The sequence below is a fragment of the Mya arenaria genome, chromosome 4 (genome assembly GCF_026914265.1).
Source record: "Mya arenaria isolate MELC-2E11 chromosome 4, ASM2691426v1".
NCBI classification, from domain to species: domain Eukaryota; kingdom Metazoa; phylum Mollusca; class Bivalvia; order Myida; family Myidae; genus Mya; species Mya arenaria.
In genome coordinates this window covers 80240671-80262627 of record NC_069125.1, presented here as the reverse complement: position 1 = coordinate 80262627, position 21957 = coordinate 80240671, and positions in this window count along the sequence as shown.

Here is a 21957-nt window from a genome sequence, read left to right as displayed (position 1 = left end):
TATTTGTTCACATTGATATTATTTGGTATATCGGTTTGTATTAAATGATATACATATATATGTCATTTATATGTTATTTATTGTTTGCATGAATGAACATTTGGCCAATAAAAAACAGAAACCAGAAGAAAGAGATTGAATTACGTGTAATTTGATACTTTTAGCAAATGTTTTTTACAATATAATCAGCTTGATTCACTCACGATGTTTATATTTGTAAAAATGCTTTTGGAACATGTATGACGATGGAAGCATGAATTCTCATAAGTAACGGGCTTTTAAGGTTCTCATTATTCAAATATTTGTAACATTTTGTATTCGTAATCAATTTAAATACCACAAATAATGACACATAAAGCCATAATGATATTTGACGAGATGACATTTATGCGTATAGAGCGTTGAGAGAACAGACGAGCGAGCATTGCTAAGACAGTCGAACTAGTAGTATTTTTGTGAATGTCACATGAATAAACATCGAAAGTAAATAGACCAGTTCTTTGTTAAACTAACTAAGCTAGCAGGGTTTCATACATATTCTGAATATTAATGAATTGAGCCCGAGCAACTTCGTTCTTTCTCATCCAAAACACACTTGATAACAAGAAATTAATTTTGTTTCAACGCCAACTCTATTATAACTTGAAAATATATCGTGTACACTCATCATCGAAGAAAGGAATCTTGTAAAGTACTTTTGATAACAATTAAATGGCATTGATTCAAAATAAATGAAAGAGCTTGCATTACATGTAATTTGATACTTTTAGCAAATGTTTTTACAACATAATCCGCTTGATTCACTCACGATGTTTATATTTGTTTAAATGCTTTTGGAACATGTATGACGATGGAAGCATGATTTTTCTAGTCACGGGCTTTTAGGTTATCATTGTTAAAATATTTGTAAACTATTGTATTCGTAATCAATTTAAAGCTGCACTTTCACAGATTTACCGTGTTGACAACTTTTTTATGGTTTGTCTTGGAATACGCCAATTTTTGCGTAAATTTCTGCAAACCAGTGTCATAAGACTGCTGACAAAAATCAGATGCTTGATGTTCATGTTTCCGTTCGAAAATTAACGGTTTAAGAAAAATGCATAAAACATATTCTTTTAAGCTAAATATAAAAACAATTGTCAGCAGTCTTATATAACTAGTTTCCATGGATTTTCGCAAAAATTGGCTCGTTCCTAGACAAAACGTAAAAAAGTTGTCAAAACCTTCAATCTGTGAGAGTGTAGCTTTAAAAACCACAAAAATGACACATAAAGCAAAAATGGTACTTGACGAGATGACATTTTTCGAAATTGATGCAACTAAATTTACACAAGCCAATAATTTACTTTAAATAAACTGTTTAATATCACTGGAGGATAATTAAATACTAAACAAATAGAGAGTTAGTAATAGTGGTCATTTATTATCTACTACTGCCATATGTTTTTAGTAGATCTTGAAATCTTAACCGGACCTTAATATTTGGTATACCATGACAACAAACAGTCAAAACAAATCTTAATGTCAAATTATTTCGTGTCTTGGTGAATATCATATCAAGTCCACAGGTGCATTATATGTTAAGTTTCCACATAAAGATAAGTGGAAATATGACATATAATCGGATATTTGCCTTTAATAGGTCAAAACGAATGTTTTCGTTGATTGGTTAAGAATACAAATGGTAAAACGTGTGTAGTAAGAACATTTGCAACTAATTGTGTGTAAAACCATTAAATTACATGGCATTTATTGAATAACATGATGTGTTACACGAAGTCAAAGAATGTCGAGAAAGTGGATGAATTTTGTGTATACGTCAAAAACAATCATCACGTGTGAACTTAGTTAAATTCACATACTAAAGGGAATGTGTAGGGCCATCTACAACACCGATGTACATATGTATATAGTATTAACGAAAGCGCTGTCTTTCATGTTTATGATTTGTTTTCTGTTCTATGTCTTTGGCGTTTACCCTGTGCCATTAAACTGAGTTTATGTATTAACTTTTGAGTACTGAGCTTGTTTCTGTAGTTTTTCATATAAAAAATGAAGGATTTTTGCGGATGTTTTAGTTAAAGTTTATTTATAAGATCAAGGGTGACGTACAGGGAGTGAAAGGCAAACATTTGTCGTTATGCAACTTGGAAGTGTTTTACCCTATTTAAATTAAAAAAGCTGTTCTGCTGCACTAGATGCTGCTATTTAATATATACACAAACTTGTACAATACTATTGTATACGTCATAATATATATCTATGACTCAAAATATGCACAGAGTTTACACACTACTATATTTGGAAGTAAAATACAGGACGCAGCTGGCTTGCGATTGGTTTCTTACGACCTTGAGCATTTTAGAATTAAAAATCAAACATCTGCTGTTATGGAACGTTTATAAAAAGAACTGCACTCTTATGTTTATGAAAGCGACTGCAGGCCTTGTTTCTTAAATTTTTGTTGTTGTTTTGAGAATGGAATACATTTAACCCCACCTACCAATTGATCTTTTTATCGTCTGTCAGAATTACACAGACCGTAATTACACATTTATTTCCTCCATAATGATATGTAGAGCAAACCTAGCAGTTCATAAATATACAACAAACACGTTACATCATGACAAGATGCAAGTACATAACATTCACACGTATACAATTAAATTTCGAGTATACATATTGGAATGACACGTGAAGTTAAGCCAGTGATATTAATATTCCTTGATATTGGATGGATACCACTTTCTTTCATGTTACAGAAGAGTAATCGATGAAAGATATTAATTGATCGTTATCAAGAGAACTTTGCAAGATCACTTTCTTTAGATAAGTTAAAACAGTTACTAAGGCTCAATTCATTCATTTACAGAGATTTTTAATTCTGATTGATAAGCTGTTACTGTTGATTATAACTTTAAAAACTGGTTAGACTTCATACTTCCAAAGGTCGTTATCAAGAGTACCTTGCAGTATCTCTTTCTTTGTTATTGAATGTACCTTACATAGTTTCATGTTACAGAAGCATCACCTATAAAACAAATTTAATTGATCGTTATCAAAAATTCTTTTCAAGATCACTTTCTTTGATATGGAATGTAATTCTTACAGTTTCATGTTACAGAAGGGTTTGCGGTGAACCATATCAAATTTCTGGTTATCAAGTGTGTTTTGGATAAGTAAAAACAGTTACTCAGGCTCAATTCATTTATTTAGAAAGATTTGCAAGGCTGATTGATAAGTTATTTTACAGTTGATTTTAACTTTTATATCTGGTTAGACTGCATACTTCAATGTTTTTAAAATAATTATGTTGTCATGTTTATTCTGTTTGTTATTGTTTTAACCGTTTTATTGCTCCAATAAAGTCCAATGTAGTTCTGACACCGATTTTTCTATTCAAGTTATGCTTTTTTTCATCGAGTTGTGTGATTTTACTCACATACTTAACACTTTTCAAACAATAATTTGATAGTTGACATAGTATGTGTTCTCCTTCTCGGGTAATTTCATACACAAGCGTTCACGCATTACAGTCACCTAGAGCTGTAAAATATCCATTTTTTTTAGGATATGTATTTTTCAGATGTTTCTTACTATAATATATTCTAGTGATGTTAAGTTATCATATTTAAGGTATTGGAACTAATCCTATACGAAGAAAAGGTTAGCAATGATACAGTTCGAAACGAACCTGTCGTTTTAAAAAAGATAAGATAATAACTAAAAACGAATTCAACACATTTAACGGGTGACCAAAAGCAATCTTTGACAAAAGAATATAACACAAAAAATCCAATAACTCTTAGATTAAACTTGGCCGGAAACATTTCACTTACGTTAACGGCACCAAAATGAATAACATCTACAAATCAAAAGGAAATGTTACTATGGGAGACTTGGAATTTGGATGCATCAAATGGAAGCAAAGTTTGCTCTGAAAATATTAGCTCCACTTTCACGGGTATATTTAGTAGTTTAGCAAGTTCTGGAAATGGTAAAATATATAATTCAGGTATGGTAGACAATGTTACTATTGATCAATATTTATGCAAAAAGCTGCAGAAAGACGCTTATTAGCAAAAATTTAAACATAAACCCGGTTTAATGACACTGGGTAAACGCCAAGGACATAGAACATAAAATCACAAACAAGAAACATAAAAGAACAGCAAAAAACTCCACAAAAAGCACAGTGCATACATACTATATATAAAAAACTAGGTATGTTTATCAAGAATTGTTGGGTACCGCCTTGGAACTGTCAGTAAAATCTAAATTTACTGGGGGTTTATACAAATGTTTGTGCACAAACCTCACTCTTATCCCAACAATCCTTAATAAATATAAAACGCAAAAGTTAAATCTTATCAAAGTATGCATTCACTTGAGGAAACTTATCAATAAAACAAAAACAAAACATACATTGTGACAAATGCTGCTCCATATCTCACAAAGGGACTACGTAACTCCCTTACGAAATCAAACGGTAACATTCCACTTAGATTAGCTTTATCTCAACAGCAAAATGAAGGGCTTTTCATTTTTTGGGCATTAGCGGCACCTATACCAGCACCAATATATTCGGTAAATACGCTTCATATAAAAAAAACAGTTACTTAAAACAGAGGAGGAAAAGTTAACAAATGAAATAGAATGTATTGAATCACAACTAAATCACAACTATATCACAACTAAATAATAACATCCCTGACGCTATTGATAACCTAACGCAAGCACTAATACAAAAGAAACAATTCCTTGATAAAATCCGAACTAGACATATAAATGGAAATATGTTAAGATCGAAAGCAATGCATGTGAAAATAATGAAAAAAATACCAAATATTTTGCAAGTCTTGAAAAAAATACGCAGAGAAGAAAACTGTATACAAACTAAAAGTAAACAATGAAATGGTGGTAGGGGTTAAAAATACACTACAAGAAGAAGTCAAATTTTACAAGAAACTTTATAGTAAAAGCACAGACCTAGAAGATGACATGAGGAACCTATTTCTTAATTCTGTTAATAATAAGCTTTCTGAAATTGATAGCAACTCATGCGAAGGCCTACTTTCAATACATGAATGCGGAAATGCATTAAAAAACATGAACAATAATAAAAGTCCCGGCTCAGATGGTCTTACTACGGAATTTTATAAAATGTTTTGGTATGACATTAAGAATGCCTTAATTAACTCCTTAAATTGTTCCTTTCATAAAGGTCATTTGACACCGCTCCAAAACCAGGGTATAATTTCCCTAATTCCAAAACCTGACAAAGATTTAGAAAACCTATCAAACTGGAGACAAACAGTTTACTAAACATTGACTACAAAATAGCAACGATAGCTATATCAAATAGAATAAAACAAATTTTGCCAAAAATTATTGACCCTGAGCAAACGGGTTTTATCAAGGGTAGATACATTGGCGAAAATGTTCGACTTATTATTGAGGTCATGCAATATCTTGAAAAAAATAATATGCCTGGTCTCTTATTCTTTGCCGACTTTCAAAAAGCTTTTGATAGTATTGATCACTCTTTTATATTCGATAGCCTTAAAACGTTTAACGTTGGCACCAATATCGTACAATGGACTAAACTATTCTATAGAGATATACAAAGTATTATGGTATATATTTGAGTAGATAGCAGAGTATGCGCGTGTAACAGTATAGGAAATAAATTTGATTGAAGAGTGCGTGTGAAAATCCCCGGAAATGACATGTCAAGGAGTAGGTGGTAGAAGTCAGGAATGTTCTACATATGTAGATGATGAATAAAAACATTTTGTTTGTTTTATAAATATTTGGACACATTTGAAGATAGTTGAGATCGTTTGCCTCTTTTGAGCCAAAGAGACAAAGTTGAAGTAAAATTGGTCTGGAGATGTGGAACTTGTCAAGTGAGCTTGCTCTTAAATCTGGGTACAGTGGGCAAAGGAAAGAAGGGCTATGCGCACTTGAAACATGGACTATCTCCACCATTTCTAGGAAAAAAGTGCTACTTAAGCGAGTTAAATGCATGCGACGCCTTACATTGTGAAAACTCGACTCTCGATATATTTTCGTAATAAACTTGAGCAAAAGTGGTGTTGGTTTTGTTCAGATTGGGTTTGTAAACTGAAATGGGGCTGATCGAGTTTTGTCACCTAGCGCATTTCAAGAAGAGATAGTAGAAGGGAGAAAATAGTTTGACTGTAGCTGAGATCGACATTGGATGAAGCGGGTATTTCTCGAGTTAGGAAGATTATAGGTGGTTGTATCTCCAACAAGCAAGGGTATCATTGACATCAAGTGGTTCTGAGTCATCAAAATAATTATCATGTAAAATAGAATGAGCTTGTGTTCGCGTCTTCTGTCCCTTGGCGGTTCATTGGTAGTTCGATGTATATATTCTGTAAAGGTACACTATATGTTGCACCGGATAAAAATATAAAGCTTCTTGCTGAATTTTCTCAAATTCTTATTTTTAAATTGATTCAAAACACATTTGATTGCGAATGGTTCAAAATGTTTCATCGTCGACCGTTCTGTAACTTGAACCTTTATGGCGTAAAGTCAATATTAAAGACAGAGCTTATATGATTTGAAATGTGATCCTGAAAGCAAATGTTTATAACATATGATGTGTTTATCTCACTATGTTTAATTCCATTTCAGATATATAAGTCATTATTGCAATCATTTTGTTTTTAGGTCAAAAACCAAAGTCATCCCGTATTTAATATTTTTAATTGGCATATCACAGTGAATGTGTAAAATAATGCGTAAACGCTTGTGTATGAAATGAATTGGGAACACATATTCTCTCAACTCTCAAATTGTTATTCGAAAAATAAATAGTTTATTTACATTTAAAAAATAAAAATGCGTCGAAAACATTTCGAGCACTGCATCATCACTCAGAGGTCGAAAGATGACACGACATTGCATATATGTCGGACAAACAGTTAATATTAGTTGGGAAATTAAAGCTTGAACAAATACCACAACAATCTGTGACAGAACAACACTGGCTTTTATTGCAGCATTAAAGATGTTAAAATGTTAAATACAGTCACTAGCAGAATAATTATGTCAACAGAAACATTTACACGACATTGAAATATAAACTCTCACCATTTTTAAAAAAGATATAAATAACTTTAAAAATGAATCAATCAGTTTTATACATATTCTGTAAATTAGTAAATTGAGCCCGAGCAATTTCGTAGTTTTTCATCCAAAACACACTTGATAATCAAAAATAAATTATGTTTCACCGCCTTCCCTAATGTAACTTGAAACTATATGGCGTACACTTATTATCGAAGAAAGGGATCTTATCAAGTACTCTTGATAACGATTAAATCTGTTTCATCGGTGCCCATCTGTAACTTGAATCTAAGTGGCATAAATTCAATATCAAAGAAAGAGCTTGAATTGCTTGTAATTTGATACCTATAGCAAATGTTTATACAATATAATCAGCTTTATTCACTCACGATTTTAATATTTGTTTAAATGCTTTAGGAACATGTATGACGATGAAAGCATGAATTTTCATAAGTTACGGGCTTTTAATTTTCTCGTTAATCAAATATTTGTAAAACATTGTATTCGTAGTCAATTTAGATACAGCAAATAATAACATAATGGTAATTGACGAGAAGACAGTTTTAGTAAGTGATGCAAATACAGTTACACAACCCAAGAATTTATTTTAAATAAATGATTGTAATAATCGGAGGATAATTAAATACTATAGAAATAGAGAGTTAAAATAGGGGAAAACGCAGTATGCCTCGAGAGATGAAATGAACGAAGCTTAAGGTCGTGCTGAAGCTGGGCAGGGATGATCAAGTTTGATAAGAAAAAAAAATGTCATAAATAAGGCAACAAGGTAACTAATTAAACTGAGTTTTTTGTTACTGTCTGTTCAGAAAAAAATAGTGCTAGTCCGTGTGAGTTAATATAACAATTTTTAGTATTGTTTTAGTTCATTCCATAATAGTTGTACTTTTTGGCATTTTCAAAAAAGATTATAATTTGTCTCAGTATTTGACAAAATGCGCACAAACGGTAAAACATGAGTAAGTATACACTATACTTTTTCCTACTATTTTGATTTATATGAGTTGAAAGTCATTGTACGTTTAATAATTATGTGATGATAGATGTGTCTTTATTGTATTTGGAATGCTGTATATTTTGAACAAAACTAGTTATATTGATTTACATATGTTAGATTGACATAAATGTTTTAAATGAAGCAACAATAGCTACAGGTCCAAGTAGGCAATTCAATCTTAACCAGGTTTAAATATTTCGTATACAATGACAACAAACAGTCAAAATAAATCTTAATATCAAATTCTTTCGTGTCTTGGTCAAGATTGTAAGTCATTACGTGCTTTATAAGTTAAGTTTCCAAACCTATACAAGGCGATGGCATATCAACAAAGATTGGAGCTCAAACTATTCGGTAATACCGTAACATTACTCAACCTTCAGAATTAGATATCAAACATCTGCAGAGATTGAACGTTTATAAAAATACTTGCACCCTTGTTCCGTCTTGTTCTGAACAGTCTATTGTTTATGAAAGCGGCCGCAGGCCTTGTTTCTTAGATTTTATTTTTGGGTACAGGAATTGAATACATTCAACCCCACCTACCAATCAAGCTGTATATCGTCTGTCATAATTAAGCAGACCGTGTTATAAACGTTATTTGCAATGCATTGCATTTAAAGAAATAATTTCGATGAAAAGAAGCATTTTATTCTAACGTTGAAAATGTGAAAAATCACAAAAAAATAAAATAATACACTATTTGATTTTTATCGTATCTGAATAAGGACGAAATTTGTTCACACGTGAAATAATTTAATTCGGCAGACAGTGCGTAAAACCACACACGTAACAACCTAACACATTCTGTATTTCAGTGCGAAATATATTTAAAATAATCTCAACAATTGTAGGGAAACCATAGAAAATGGGTTAGTGATCGTGTTTTAGGAAAATATTATGTCACATCTAAACAGTCAACTACAAAAATCTTTAATGAAGCGTCTAAAATGTGTTAACATATCACAAAAAATGTTCGAAAGGCAAAGGACTTTATACGTAAGTAGGAAGTTTAATATTTCACATAGAGTGTGTAACATCACATCATTCGATGACTAATGGTCAATATCCTTTTGCTTTCCCTGTTTTCATCCTTGATAAACATACGTAGTTTTATATATATATATATATATATATATATATATATATATATATATATATATATATAGTATGTATGCTCTGTGTCTTTGTGGAGTTTTGTGCTGTTCTCTCATGTTTCTTGTTTGTGACTTTTTGTGTTTGTGTTCTATGTCTTTGGCGTTTACCGAGTGCCATTAAACCGGGTTTATGTTTAAACTTTTTGCTACTGCGCATGTTCCTGTAGTTTTTCACATAAGTAGTCATGTCTAAGGGAAGATATAAAGTGGAATCTTGTGTACTTAGCTAATTCATCGTGTGTAAAAACCAACAAAGAGGTATTAATTGCAGCTCGAAAATTGTGAAACGCAATCACAAACAAGTTGAATTAAGTTGATTAGTGACATACCGCATGCAAAACTCAAACGGTTTTGCAGAACCTTATAGTTTGCAAAGGGTTTCTACAGAAAAGGAAATATCAGCACATAATATGTGGAAAAAAGGTATTTTAGAACATCAGAAACATATCGAATTCTGTCAACAACTCAGATGTCATATGTATGTTTAAACAAAAAGTCAACATTTGTTAAATAAGTTTATTTGGCATGTATTTCTTGTAATACGACAATATTCGGTGACGAAACAGCAATGTTTTTTTTTATTGCAGCAACTAATAATGTGAAAACAATAACAAATATAATGAATTTGTAACAATTATCTAGTTGAGGACCTTAAAGTATGAAGAGTTACTCTTATAAACGTTAAAATAAACTAAGTATAAACGACCAATTAAATTCATCTTCTAAGAGGACATTAAAGTATGAAGAGTTACTCTTATAAACGTTAAAATAAACTAAGTATAAACGACCAGTTAAATTCATCTTCTATATATGAATGATTTTTGGTTGGGCTCACCCAAAACACAATTAATAACAACGATGAACTGTTCTGTTCTGTTTGCATCTATTCTGTAAGCATTGGTATGGAGTATGATTCAAATGTACGAGATGAAGTGTATTCTGGACGTTAAATCAAAATATAACCAAATGTGTGCTGGGTTAAGACTTGGGTTAAGTTTAGGGTTAATGTGTTTGCATAAAAATACCAAAACTATCAAATATCGGGACATTAAACGATTTTATTCACATAATCAAATTTCACGTATTTCAAGCTCTTTCTTTGATATTTAATGGATACCACTTAGTTTCATGTTACAGAAGAGTCACCGATAAAACATAATAAATTGAGCCGCATCGTGCGATATGGGGACTTCGGACATAATTATTACAAATGAAATAATCATTAATAAAAAATGCCAAAATAATGGGGTTTTTTCTATGTAAATCAGTTTCTTCCAAACTTCTTTCTTTCTAAGTTTTGTTATTGGTGCATCATTTTCTCGTAAATTTATGACCATGGGTAAACTCATGTTTCCATAGCAACCATGGATTTCGTACCGATATATTCTGACTGGATTAATAGTCTGTGTTTAAAACAGCCAAATACATTAAAAATACAAAAATGATTCAGCATTTTTATCTTAATTTATGTTCCTTAAAAATATTTGAAATTATAAGCTATTTATAATATTGATACGTTATTTTGCACGTCATTTGAATAATGTGCTTTCGTAACGGCGTCATTTGAATGAAGTCAAATTTAGAATTCAAAATGCGCAATACATGGTCCCACTAGTAATCACGTATCTTACGATATTAAAGTGTTATCATCATGAATTTTTCTGAATAACTTCCTGAAATAGCATTTCATTCAAATACCTTAAAACATTGTAATGGCAAATGTATGCCCGAAGGCCCAAAATCGTGCGACGCGGCTTATATTTGATAGGTCGATATTAAGATTACTTTGTAAGATATCTTTCTTTGTTATTAAATGTACCTTTTATAGTTTCATGTTACAAAAGAGTCACCGATGAAACATATACTTCCACAGGTCGATATTGAGAGTACCTTGCAAGATCTCTTTCTTTGTTATTGAATGTACCTTTTATAGTTTCATGTTACAGAAGAGTCACCGATGAAAAATATTTAATTGATCGTTATCAAGAGAACTTTGCAAAATCACTTTCTTTGATATTGAATGTCTTCTATATAGTTTCACGTTACAGAAGAGTTTGCGGTGAACAATATCTAATTTCTGGTTATCAAGTGTGTTTTGGATCAGTTAGAACAGTTAATCAGGCTCAATTAATTCATTTAGAAAGATTTGCAAGGCTGATTGATAAGTGTTTACAGTTGATTATAACTTTTACAACTGGTTAGACTTCATAATTATGTTGACATATTTATTATGTTGGTGATGGTTTTAACCATTTTATTGCTCCAAAAAAGGCCACTGTTGTTCTGACACCGATTATATTTTGAGTTATGCTTTTTAAACATTTTCTTAAGGTATCAAATTTCACGTTATTCAAGCTCTTTCTTCGATATAGAAAGTATACCATATAGTTTCAAGTTACAGAAGGGTCACCGATGAAAAATAATTAAATGATCTTTATCATTAGAAAGAACTCTTTCTTTGATACTGAATGTACGCCATATAGTTTAAAGTTACAGAAGGGTGACCGATGAAATATATGAGGGTAATGTGGATTAATTATACCTGTTGCTCGGGCTTTATTCATTTATTTGCAGAAGACGTATCTGACTGATTAACGAGTACTTAAAATGGATAATAACTTTTAAATATTGCTACACTTTATACTTCAATGCCTGCAATATTATTCTCTTGACAGATATATACTGTTTGTGATTGCTTTCACTTTTTTCATTGCTGTAATAAAACCCCTTTTTTTGTCACCAAATGTTCTTGTTTGTCAAGCAATACGTGCTTGTTCATCTCTTTGTTTATTAACTTTGATCGAAACAATATGCTATTTTCTGACATTATTTGATTTGAGATATTTTAAAAGATCTAAGTTTGTCATATTTTAAAAGACCTATCATTTTGGCATAGAAATATTTTTTGACCTTGACAAATTGTTCAACATTTTCAATAAAAGCAGTTTATTTCAAGAGTTTCATGATTTTACACATATGTGTCTTCATTCAATTGTATTAATTGTGTCTCCGATTAAATTTCTTCACACATTTGAACTTAATATTTGTTAGCTGTCAGATTATTTGTGTCGAATAAATTCATTCACGCTTGGACATCACATAGACCAGTAAACTATCCTATGTCTTTTAGCATTTGTAAAGTTTAAACGTATTTCTCACTATATTATATTCTTCTGTTGTTTATTCTTTAATTTGATGATGTTTTTTTCACATTCTCTTTGCTATGCCAAATACACTGTGTACATACGGGGTTACTTAAGTCATTCAATTTTGTGACATTTCTTTTTTTAAAAATCATACGTTTCGTCCTGCATTATTTTTCGGTTTTACACACTATGTGTGGCAAATGAAGTGTCTGCATAGCTTATATCATGTATCACTAATCTATGATCGAAATATAGCAGCTTAATAAAATTTGATTACCAATTTAAGCTATTGAACCAGTGCTACCATTTGAAGTGACCTAGATGAGGCACATATCTGATTTTGTGACATGTATCGCCTTATGTCGACTTCGACACTGTGTTTATTGTGGAGTTTCGTGCTGTTGTTTCATGTTTCTTGTTGGTATTTTTTTGTTTTTGAGTTCTATGTCTTTGGCGTTTGCCCTGTGCCATTAAACGGGGTTTATGGTTAAATTTGGCTACTGAGCTTGTTTTTGTAGTTTTTCATATAAATCTTATTATAATGTTTATCGATTTGTTTCCTCTTCGATTGAGACCTACGTAAATTTATACTCGTAATGTAAAGGTTAATGAGCTATGTATCAGATTTTTATATGAAAAACTACAGAAATAAGCTCCGTAACTTAGCTAAAATTTAAATTAAAACATACGTTTTAACTTCTGGTCTTGATCTAGACATAAAATAAAGACTTTATTTTAATATAGTTCGATTCAAATGGCTTACAAAGGGAGGCCATTGAAAGCCCACTTTAGAGAACATATATATAAATCAAAAAGAATAATAACCACTTGACCTTTTTTTATATTAACATTTGTATAAGGCCGGACATAGTTTGGAAACAATAACCATTTATCCAATAGAATATATATAATTTAAAGATACAGAAAGTAATTCCTATAAATGCAAAGCAAGATGCCTCGCAGAACTTGACTGGATTAACCGTTTGCAAACTCCATATCCGCTTAGACTCAATGATAACATTTTAAATGTAGGTAATATATCAAAATGTATTAATATTGATATTTTTTTCTTTATTTAAAGAAAGAAAGCGTAAGACAAAATCACATGGTAAAATAATTAATGCAGCAGCTAGTTGGGCAGAAATATTCAATAAATTGTTTGTATTGATCTACTAGAAAGTCAACCTGCCTTTTGGTTCTTTGCTAAGTCATCAACGAGGAAACTACTCATGGCCGCTGCGCTGTTAGAAGCTATCTTGTGAAGGCGGAATTTGCCATTTTTCATGACGTCATCTCTAGTTCTGAACCAAAGGTCTATGGCATCAGCCTGAGTAGGTATTGACTTCTGTCCGTCATCTACAATAAATTGTAAGAGACAAAACTCTTAACATCATAAGACCTACTGATGGTGATGGCTTATTGCCTAACACATGAACCCATATCCTGTATTCAATCATCTCATTTACAGGACTGTTAACCTTATACTAAAAGATCTTTAAATATTCTCTCTCATCGACCATGAAGCGGTAAAACATCCTCTCGATGTGACGTGTGACTGCTTAAGCTTCTTCCCTGAAACGCAAAACCTTTTGGTCAAGTACATGATGTACCTCCAACCAATCTCTACATATCAACAAAGATATATCAGCATAACCGTCTAGCTCGGGAATGCTGGCGGCAATCTCTTGCAGGTGCGAAAAGTGACCTGCTTTTGTAGGGGTCGGTTTCTCATTAATGTTGTTTGGAATGTCCTTACATTATATGACGGTAGGTAACCGGTAAGAAAACTTGCCATAAATGAACTATACAACGGGATCGTCTGCTCTTTGGCCTCAACGAGTCAACTAATGCCATCTAACCGAAACAATATTTCAAAGTGAAAACGGTGGCTTCTAACCCAAACCAAAGACAAAAGTCTAATTAAACTAAAAGATTGAAAGTCAAACATACATGAATTATATAATTCTTGTTGACATAAAAAATAATTACACCATTTAGTAGAATTTGAACAAAATGTTAATAAATCGATATCAAATACATCAATAGCATTATTGTTTATTCGTTTGATGATTCTAAATTAGCATTGATGATAGGAACATGGTCGACAACTGGAATTGAATATGTCAGTAAATAATATGTCTTTAAAAATAAAACAAAATAGTAACATTGCATGTGTAGAAATAACTAGAAGTGTCAGTTCTGTTTAAACTTATACAACTTACAACATACACATAAAATATATGTATTCGGAAAACAGCTGCCGTATGTTTTACTGCACAGGATATTACAAAAAGACGAGTCTTGCCTATTGAAATCACACAGAGTTTATAATTATGGTAAATTAATTTTCAAATATTTCATTCACATTGTGTATACATTTTGAGCATAAAAATTACTTATTTGCACGCGAAATGAAGACATTTGATATTTGCACAAAACAATAAATATACAGAATAGAGGATAAAGCTTATACTATGTCTCGCTTCTGTTATTCTGTTAAGCTGATTTTAATGCTGTTTTGTTTTATCGAATATTATCAAAATGAAATATGAAGAATAAAGATGGGGATATGAGGCCAAAAATTGGTAAGGAAGAGGAAGCGAATATATGGAAAACAAATACGGCGAATGAGAAAGGGAAAACGATTTGAGTGGAGGATGTGGACAGATTAGGTCAATGGTGGTTGAAGGTTTGTTCTTATTTATGTAGGGTACCAGAAACGTTTTGGTTGTCGAATATAGTGTTGTACCTGGAACATCATTTAGTTTGTCTGAGAAATGGATGAACATTTCGAATGGAACAAAATATATTGTAATATATACACATCTACATTCATTCAAGGGTTTTGATAGTGATCTATTCCATCTACCTGTTTAATGCTTAATCAGTGTGAGGATAGTCGCGATTTAGACATAGACTTTGCAGCATTCAATTTCGGAGGTATGATTGATATAAAATATAGCTCTACTCGATGCAATAATTATACCATGCCAATCCTTGATGAATTTTTTTCAACAGCTGTTTCACTTACGACATAAATAATTCATTACTACATATTTCTTGATAAAAACATGCGTCAAATAAACCTGAACTACAACACAATTAGCCATATCGAATGACATATAACATATTTATATCAATATATTTGAAGTCTGCTTCTCGAAAACATTACCTAACAAGCAAATTCGTTGAATTGATATCCCCCGCCTGATTAGGCAAAGTTCTTGGAATGGAAATGAAAAGTAGGTGGAATATTCCTATATTAACATGTAATATGGCTGCAGAGAAATGGACCGTTATGAACGTTGGATACAAATTTGAGTTTGTTTGGAATTACTAGTTTAGTATTTGAAATAAAAGTTTTGTATACAGAGTAACATTTGTAATAGTTTCTATGAATTTGAATGATTTCAAAGTGAAAGTTCAGATATGTCGGTATGATAACAGTAAATAGTGAAAAATGATATTTAAAGGTACCTAATGATCATGTTCACTGTGTGTTATTTTCAAGCTCGTAGGAGCTTCATGATGGTGATTATTGGTTATAACCCATCATAATCGATTATAATGGAAGTTGATGGAAGTAAATCATCATTAAATACATATATATTTATTATCATAAGTTCAGTAATACTAATGTTTTTAGGTCGATAAGAGTTATGCGGTTACATTAGTTACAATGAGTTACAGCTAAAATTTTGAAAAGTTTGCAAAAGTGTTTTTTTTTCTATCTCTAATATCGGGTTACGCTATTACATTGGTTACAATCGGTTACATCGGTTACATCGAAAAATTTCATCAAAAACAAGTTTTCGGGTCGAAATCAGATCAGGGTTATGCGATTATATTTGTTAAAATGAGTTACAGCAAAGATTTTGAAAAGTTTGCAAATGTGTTTTTTCTATCTCAAATATCAGGTTACGCAGTAACATTGGGTACAACCGGTTACATGTCAAATATCGGGTTATGCGGTTACAATGGTTACAACCGGTTACATCCGTTACTTCAAAATTCATCAAAAAACGAGTTTTCAGGTCGACATCTGATCAGAGTTATGCAGTTACATTATGATTTACAGCAAAGTTTTTGAAAAGTTTGAGAAAGTATTTTTTATCTCAAATATCGGGTTACGCGGTTACATTGGTTACAACTGGTTACATCGTTTACATCGAAAATTTTCATCAAAAAACGAGTTTTCAGGTGGACATCTGATCAGTATTCTGCGGTTACATTAGTTACATTGAGTTACAGCAAAGCTTTTGAAACATTTGAAAAAGTGATTTTTTCAATGTCATATATCGGGTTACGCGGTTACATTGGGTACAACTGGTTACATCGGTTACATCGAAAATTTTCATGTTCAACATCAAAAATCGAGTTGACATGTCGTCATCTTATCAGAGTTATGCGGTTACAATTGTTACAATGAGTTACAGCAAAGTTTTTGAAAAGTTTGAAAAAGTGTTTTTTTCTATCTCAAATTTCGGGTTACGCGGTTACATTGGTTAAAACCGGTTACATCGGTTATATCGAAAATTTTCAACAAACAACAAGTGTTCAGGTCAACATATGATCAGAGATATGTGGTAACAATATTTAAAATGAGTTACAGCAACATTTTTGAAAAGTTTGCAAAAATGTTTTGGTTTTTTTTTATCTCAAATATAGGGTTACGCTGTTACGTTGGTTACAATCGGTTACATCGGTTACATCGAACAATTTCATCAAAAACAAGTTTTCAGGTCGACATCTGATCAGAGTTATGCAATTACATTTGTTAAAATGAGTTACAGCAAAGCTTTCGAAAAGTTTGCAATTTTTTTTTTCTATCTCAAATATTGGGTTACGCGGTTACATTGGTTACAACAGGTTACATCGAAAATTTTCATCAAAGAAATAGTTTTGAGATTGACATCTGATCTTAGTCATATGGTTACAATGAGTTATAGGAAAGTTTTTTAAAAGTTCGAAAAATGTTTTTTCTATCAGAAATATCGGGTTACGCGGTTCAATTGGTTATAACCGGTTACATCGAAAACAAATCAAAGATTTATCTAAAAAATCTAGTTTTTAGGTCGACATCTGACCAGACTTATATGGATAAAATGGCTTCTCTGAGTTACGTAATTGTTTATTTTTCAAAGGTTTTTCAAAGCTTTCAGCGCTTTAATTTATATATGGTGAAAAATTGATTTAGATAATATATATCACATACGGTGCAGCTTGTATGGGAAGTGGTTGATGATGCATTTTATACCATATAGTATCGTAACAATCGTGAGAATGCGTTAACATCCAACTGCAAATCCTTTTAAAGGGCGCTGTCTTAATGTATTCGATGTAAATTCAATTAGAGCCAGAAATTGGCCCATAAAATGAGAGCTTCGAATTTGTAACCCTTCTCACGTTATAGTTACAAGTGTTACAGGCAAATAAACAGAACATATTATGTATTATACCAGGCTTGGCTATGACTCTCATATCCCCAGCTAGTAAGTAATCAACAAACGACCAGGATAAGTTTGTATATGGGTATTTATTTAATGCCGTAACAATAATATACATCATTTGTATAAACAAGATAAATGTTGATGACTTATCTGGCGGCCAAAACCGCCACTAAAATAGCATAGAAATCTGCAAAATTGGCAGTAATGACACATTTATGAATACAAACATACAAACATTTGAAATAAACCCTTAATAATCAAAAGTGTCTTGAAATGGCAAAATGGGTGTGGAGTATTGGAAACAATTTTACACAATTTATGTTAAATGTAAACAAAATATACAAAGTTGATAGAGAGATCATATGGTTGATACAAAAGTTTATATAATGATACAAGTTGGACTAGACACAATGTATTGTATAGTTGGTGTGGAGGAGGATGTGGAAGAGGTGGTTATTGATTTTTTAAGCGTTTCACGCAAAGCTTGTTCGCTAAAGACAAAGGATAATGGCGATAGAGATTACATTTGTTTGTTAACGTCACGTGGTATCCATCCTACCAGCTGATTGGTCATCAGGCCAGGTGAAGTCTGGCAGTGAGACCTCGACGCACATAAACGCTTGTCGGTACCACGAAACGGTAAAATTGCCAAACCAATAATGAAATGGCCTAGCAAGCTACATAAATACTTTTATGTACCATAAATGTTATTTATATACAATGAAAACAAAATCAAAGTTCAACACTTAAAATCGAGTTTTTAGGTCGACATCTGATTAGAGTTATGCGGTTATATTAGTTACAATGAGTTACAGCAAAGATTTTGGAAAAGTGTTTTTTTCTATCGGGTTACGCGGTAACATTAGTTACAATCGGTTACATCGGTTACATCGAAAATTTTCATCAAAATGAGCATCATTTTCGATTATATAAATATATATGAATAATAAAGAAGGACATCTAAAAAAATCCTTAAAAAAATGGATAGTTTACAGCTCAAGGTTACGCTAATGCGTTAACTCTTGTTTATAAAATGAATTGGGAACACAAAATCTCTCAACTATCAAATTGTTATTCGAAAAGTGTTAAGTATGTGGGTAAAATCACGCAACTCAATGAAAAAAAGTAATAGTTGTCGTACCTAAGTTAGGACCAAAAGTTAACAAAGTTGGGAATTTAAACCATGAAAAATACCACAGCAATCTGTGACAGAACCACACTAGCTTTTGTTGCAGCAATAAAAATGGTGAATACAATCACTAACAGAATATTAATGTCAACTGAAACATTTAGACGGCATTGAAGTATAAACTCTTATCATTTTTAAAGGCTATAATCAGCTTTAAAAAATAATAAATCAGTTTTATACATACTTTGTAATTAATGAATTGAGCCCGAGCAACTTCGTTCTTTTTCATCCAAAACACACTTTATGAAAATAAATATTTTATGTTTAACCGCCAACCCTGCTGTAACTTGAAACTATATGGCGTACACTCATTATCGAAGAAAGGGATCTTGTCAAGTACTCTTGATAACGATTAATTAAATCTGTTTCATCGGTGACTCTTCTCTTACTTGGATCTAAATTGTTTTGCTAATTTAGAAAAAAAACGTGCACAGCATGAAACAATCACACTATTAAATATTGATGAAAACATTGAAACTGATAAACATAAAATATATGTTAAGTCGTATTATGAATCTTTATACAGACAGGACGAAAATATAGAAGAATCTATTAATTCACGATTTCTGACAAACATTACAAACACTATTACTGAAGAAAACATGGACCCCGAACATTTATCAGAAACTAAATGCTATAATGCTATTAAAAATATGAAACTGGATAAAAGCCCAGGGTCGGACGGTTTGACTGCAGAATTTTACAAAATGTTTTGGAATGAAATAATAACATATCTAAAAGACTCACTCAATTTTTCAATTGACAACGACAATCTCACTCAGCTACAAAAACAAAGCGTCATAACACTTCTTCCAAAATAAAGACCAGGTCAAAGTAACATCAATACCTGGAGACAAATTTCCTTATTAAACATTGACTATAAAATAGCTTCAAAAGCATTTGCTTATAGGATAAAACCCCTGCTAAATAATATAATTGGTACTGAACAAACAGGATTTATCAAAGGCAGATATATTGGAGAAAATGTTCGTATTTTACAAGAAGCTTTTAATGAAAATGATATAAATGGCCATTTTTTTTTTCAGACTTTAACAAAGCATTCGACAGGTTAGATCACAAAAATTATGTTGGAACGTCTTTAATTTAATTTCATTGAAAATATAATTAAATGTGTTCGATTATTTTATAAAAATGAAATGGCTTGTGTTACCAACAACGGTTATCTTTCTAACTTTTTTCAACATTAAAAATGGTGTACGCCAAGGATGCTCCCTATCTCCGTACTTTTTCTTTATTTGTATAGAAGCGCTTGCTGTCGAAATCAATACAAACAAAAATATTAAAGGTATAAATGTACATAATACAGAACTGAAACAAACCTTATTTGCTGATGATGCCAGTTTCCATATGGATGGAACACAACAATCTTTCGAAGAACGTATGATTAGTCTAAACGATTATAGAAAAAATTCTGGGTTAACATTAAATAAAGCTAAACGTGCAGTTTTACGATTAGGTCCACTTAAATACGCTGACATACCGTTTTGTAAGAAATATAACTGGCAAATCACCCAAACATCTGCGCTAGGCATAACATTTACCAACGGCATAGTTGAGATGGAATAAGTAAATTCCACTGATAAGATTTTAGAATTTGAGGCATATCTTAAAAAATGGAATATTTTTTAATTTGGCAAAATCGCTGTAATAAAAAACGTTTGCGTTCCCAAAACTTCTATTCCTACTAACTGTTTTGGAAACACCATCTGAAACATGTTAAAAAATGATACAAAACAAAATGTACAAATTCTTATGGAATGGAAAACCCGATAAAATATCAAGAAATCAAATCATTCAAGAATATGGAAATGGTGGTTTCAAAATGCTCAACATATCTATTTTTGTCAAGGCAATTAAAGCAAGCTGGGTAAAAAGAATCATGTTAAACAAACAATCTATATGGGTCAAAGTATATATGCAAATGACCAAACAGTTTGGAGAAGATCTAATTTTTAAAAGTTGTTTGGATTCGAAAAGCATTCAAAATCTTCAATTAAAATATGTTTTTCTTCTAAAAGTTATACAATCATAGGCATCGCTTACATATAAGACGGATACTGCGATCGTAGCAAAAATAAATTATATGGAACAACAGCAAAATAAAAGTCCCTAATAATAAAACTTTTTTTTCCAAAGAATGGCATAATAGGGGTGTAAAATATGTCGAACATTCCTATGACTACAGAAAACACATGATTTTTTAAAATATCATGCTTTAATCAGCAATATTCCTGATGACTGGAAAACCCGGCTGAAAATTGGAGGCATATCATATAACACACCAACTTGCAGGTAAAATGGAGGAAAATACAAAAAAAAATAGCAAAAGAGTATACAAGCATCTTATTATACAACTTAAACCTGAAAATAAAACTCGAGAAGAAAATTGGGAATCTCAATTTAATCTAAACTCTATACAACGGAAAAATGTGTACACACAGGCGCTCTACTTACAATAGATACGAAACTTCGGGAATTCCAATATAAATACATAATGAACATCCTTGTAAACAATGACAAGCTTTACACGTACAATATTGTTGCATCAAGGTTATGTGATATTTGTGTAATGAACATCGACTCAAACATCTAAATGTTTGGGGAATGTCATATTTTGCAGACGTTTTGGGGTGAATTTAGAACATTCATAACAAATTCTTTCAATGAAGTGAGCTTTAGGAAACTGTCACAAAAAAACATAAACTGTTGTGATTAAATGCCAATCAAAGAAAAAAATTGTTATCAAATAAATTTTATGATACTTTTAAGAAACAATTTCATTATTAAATCAAAATGTGATGGAAAGATACCAACATGTGCCATGTTTGTCAAATATCTTAGAAAACGACTAAAATAGAGAAAACAATAGCAACAA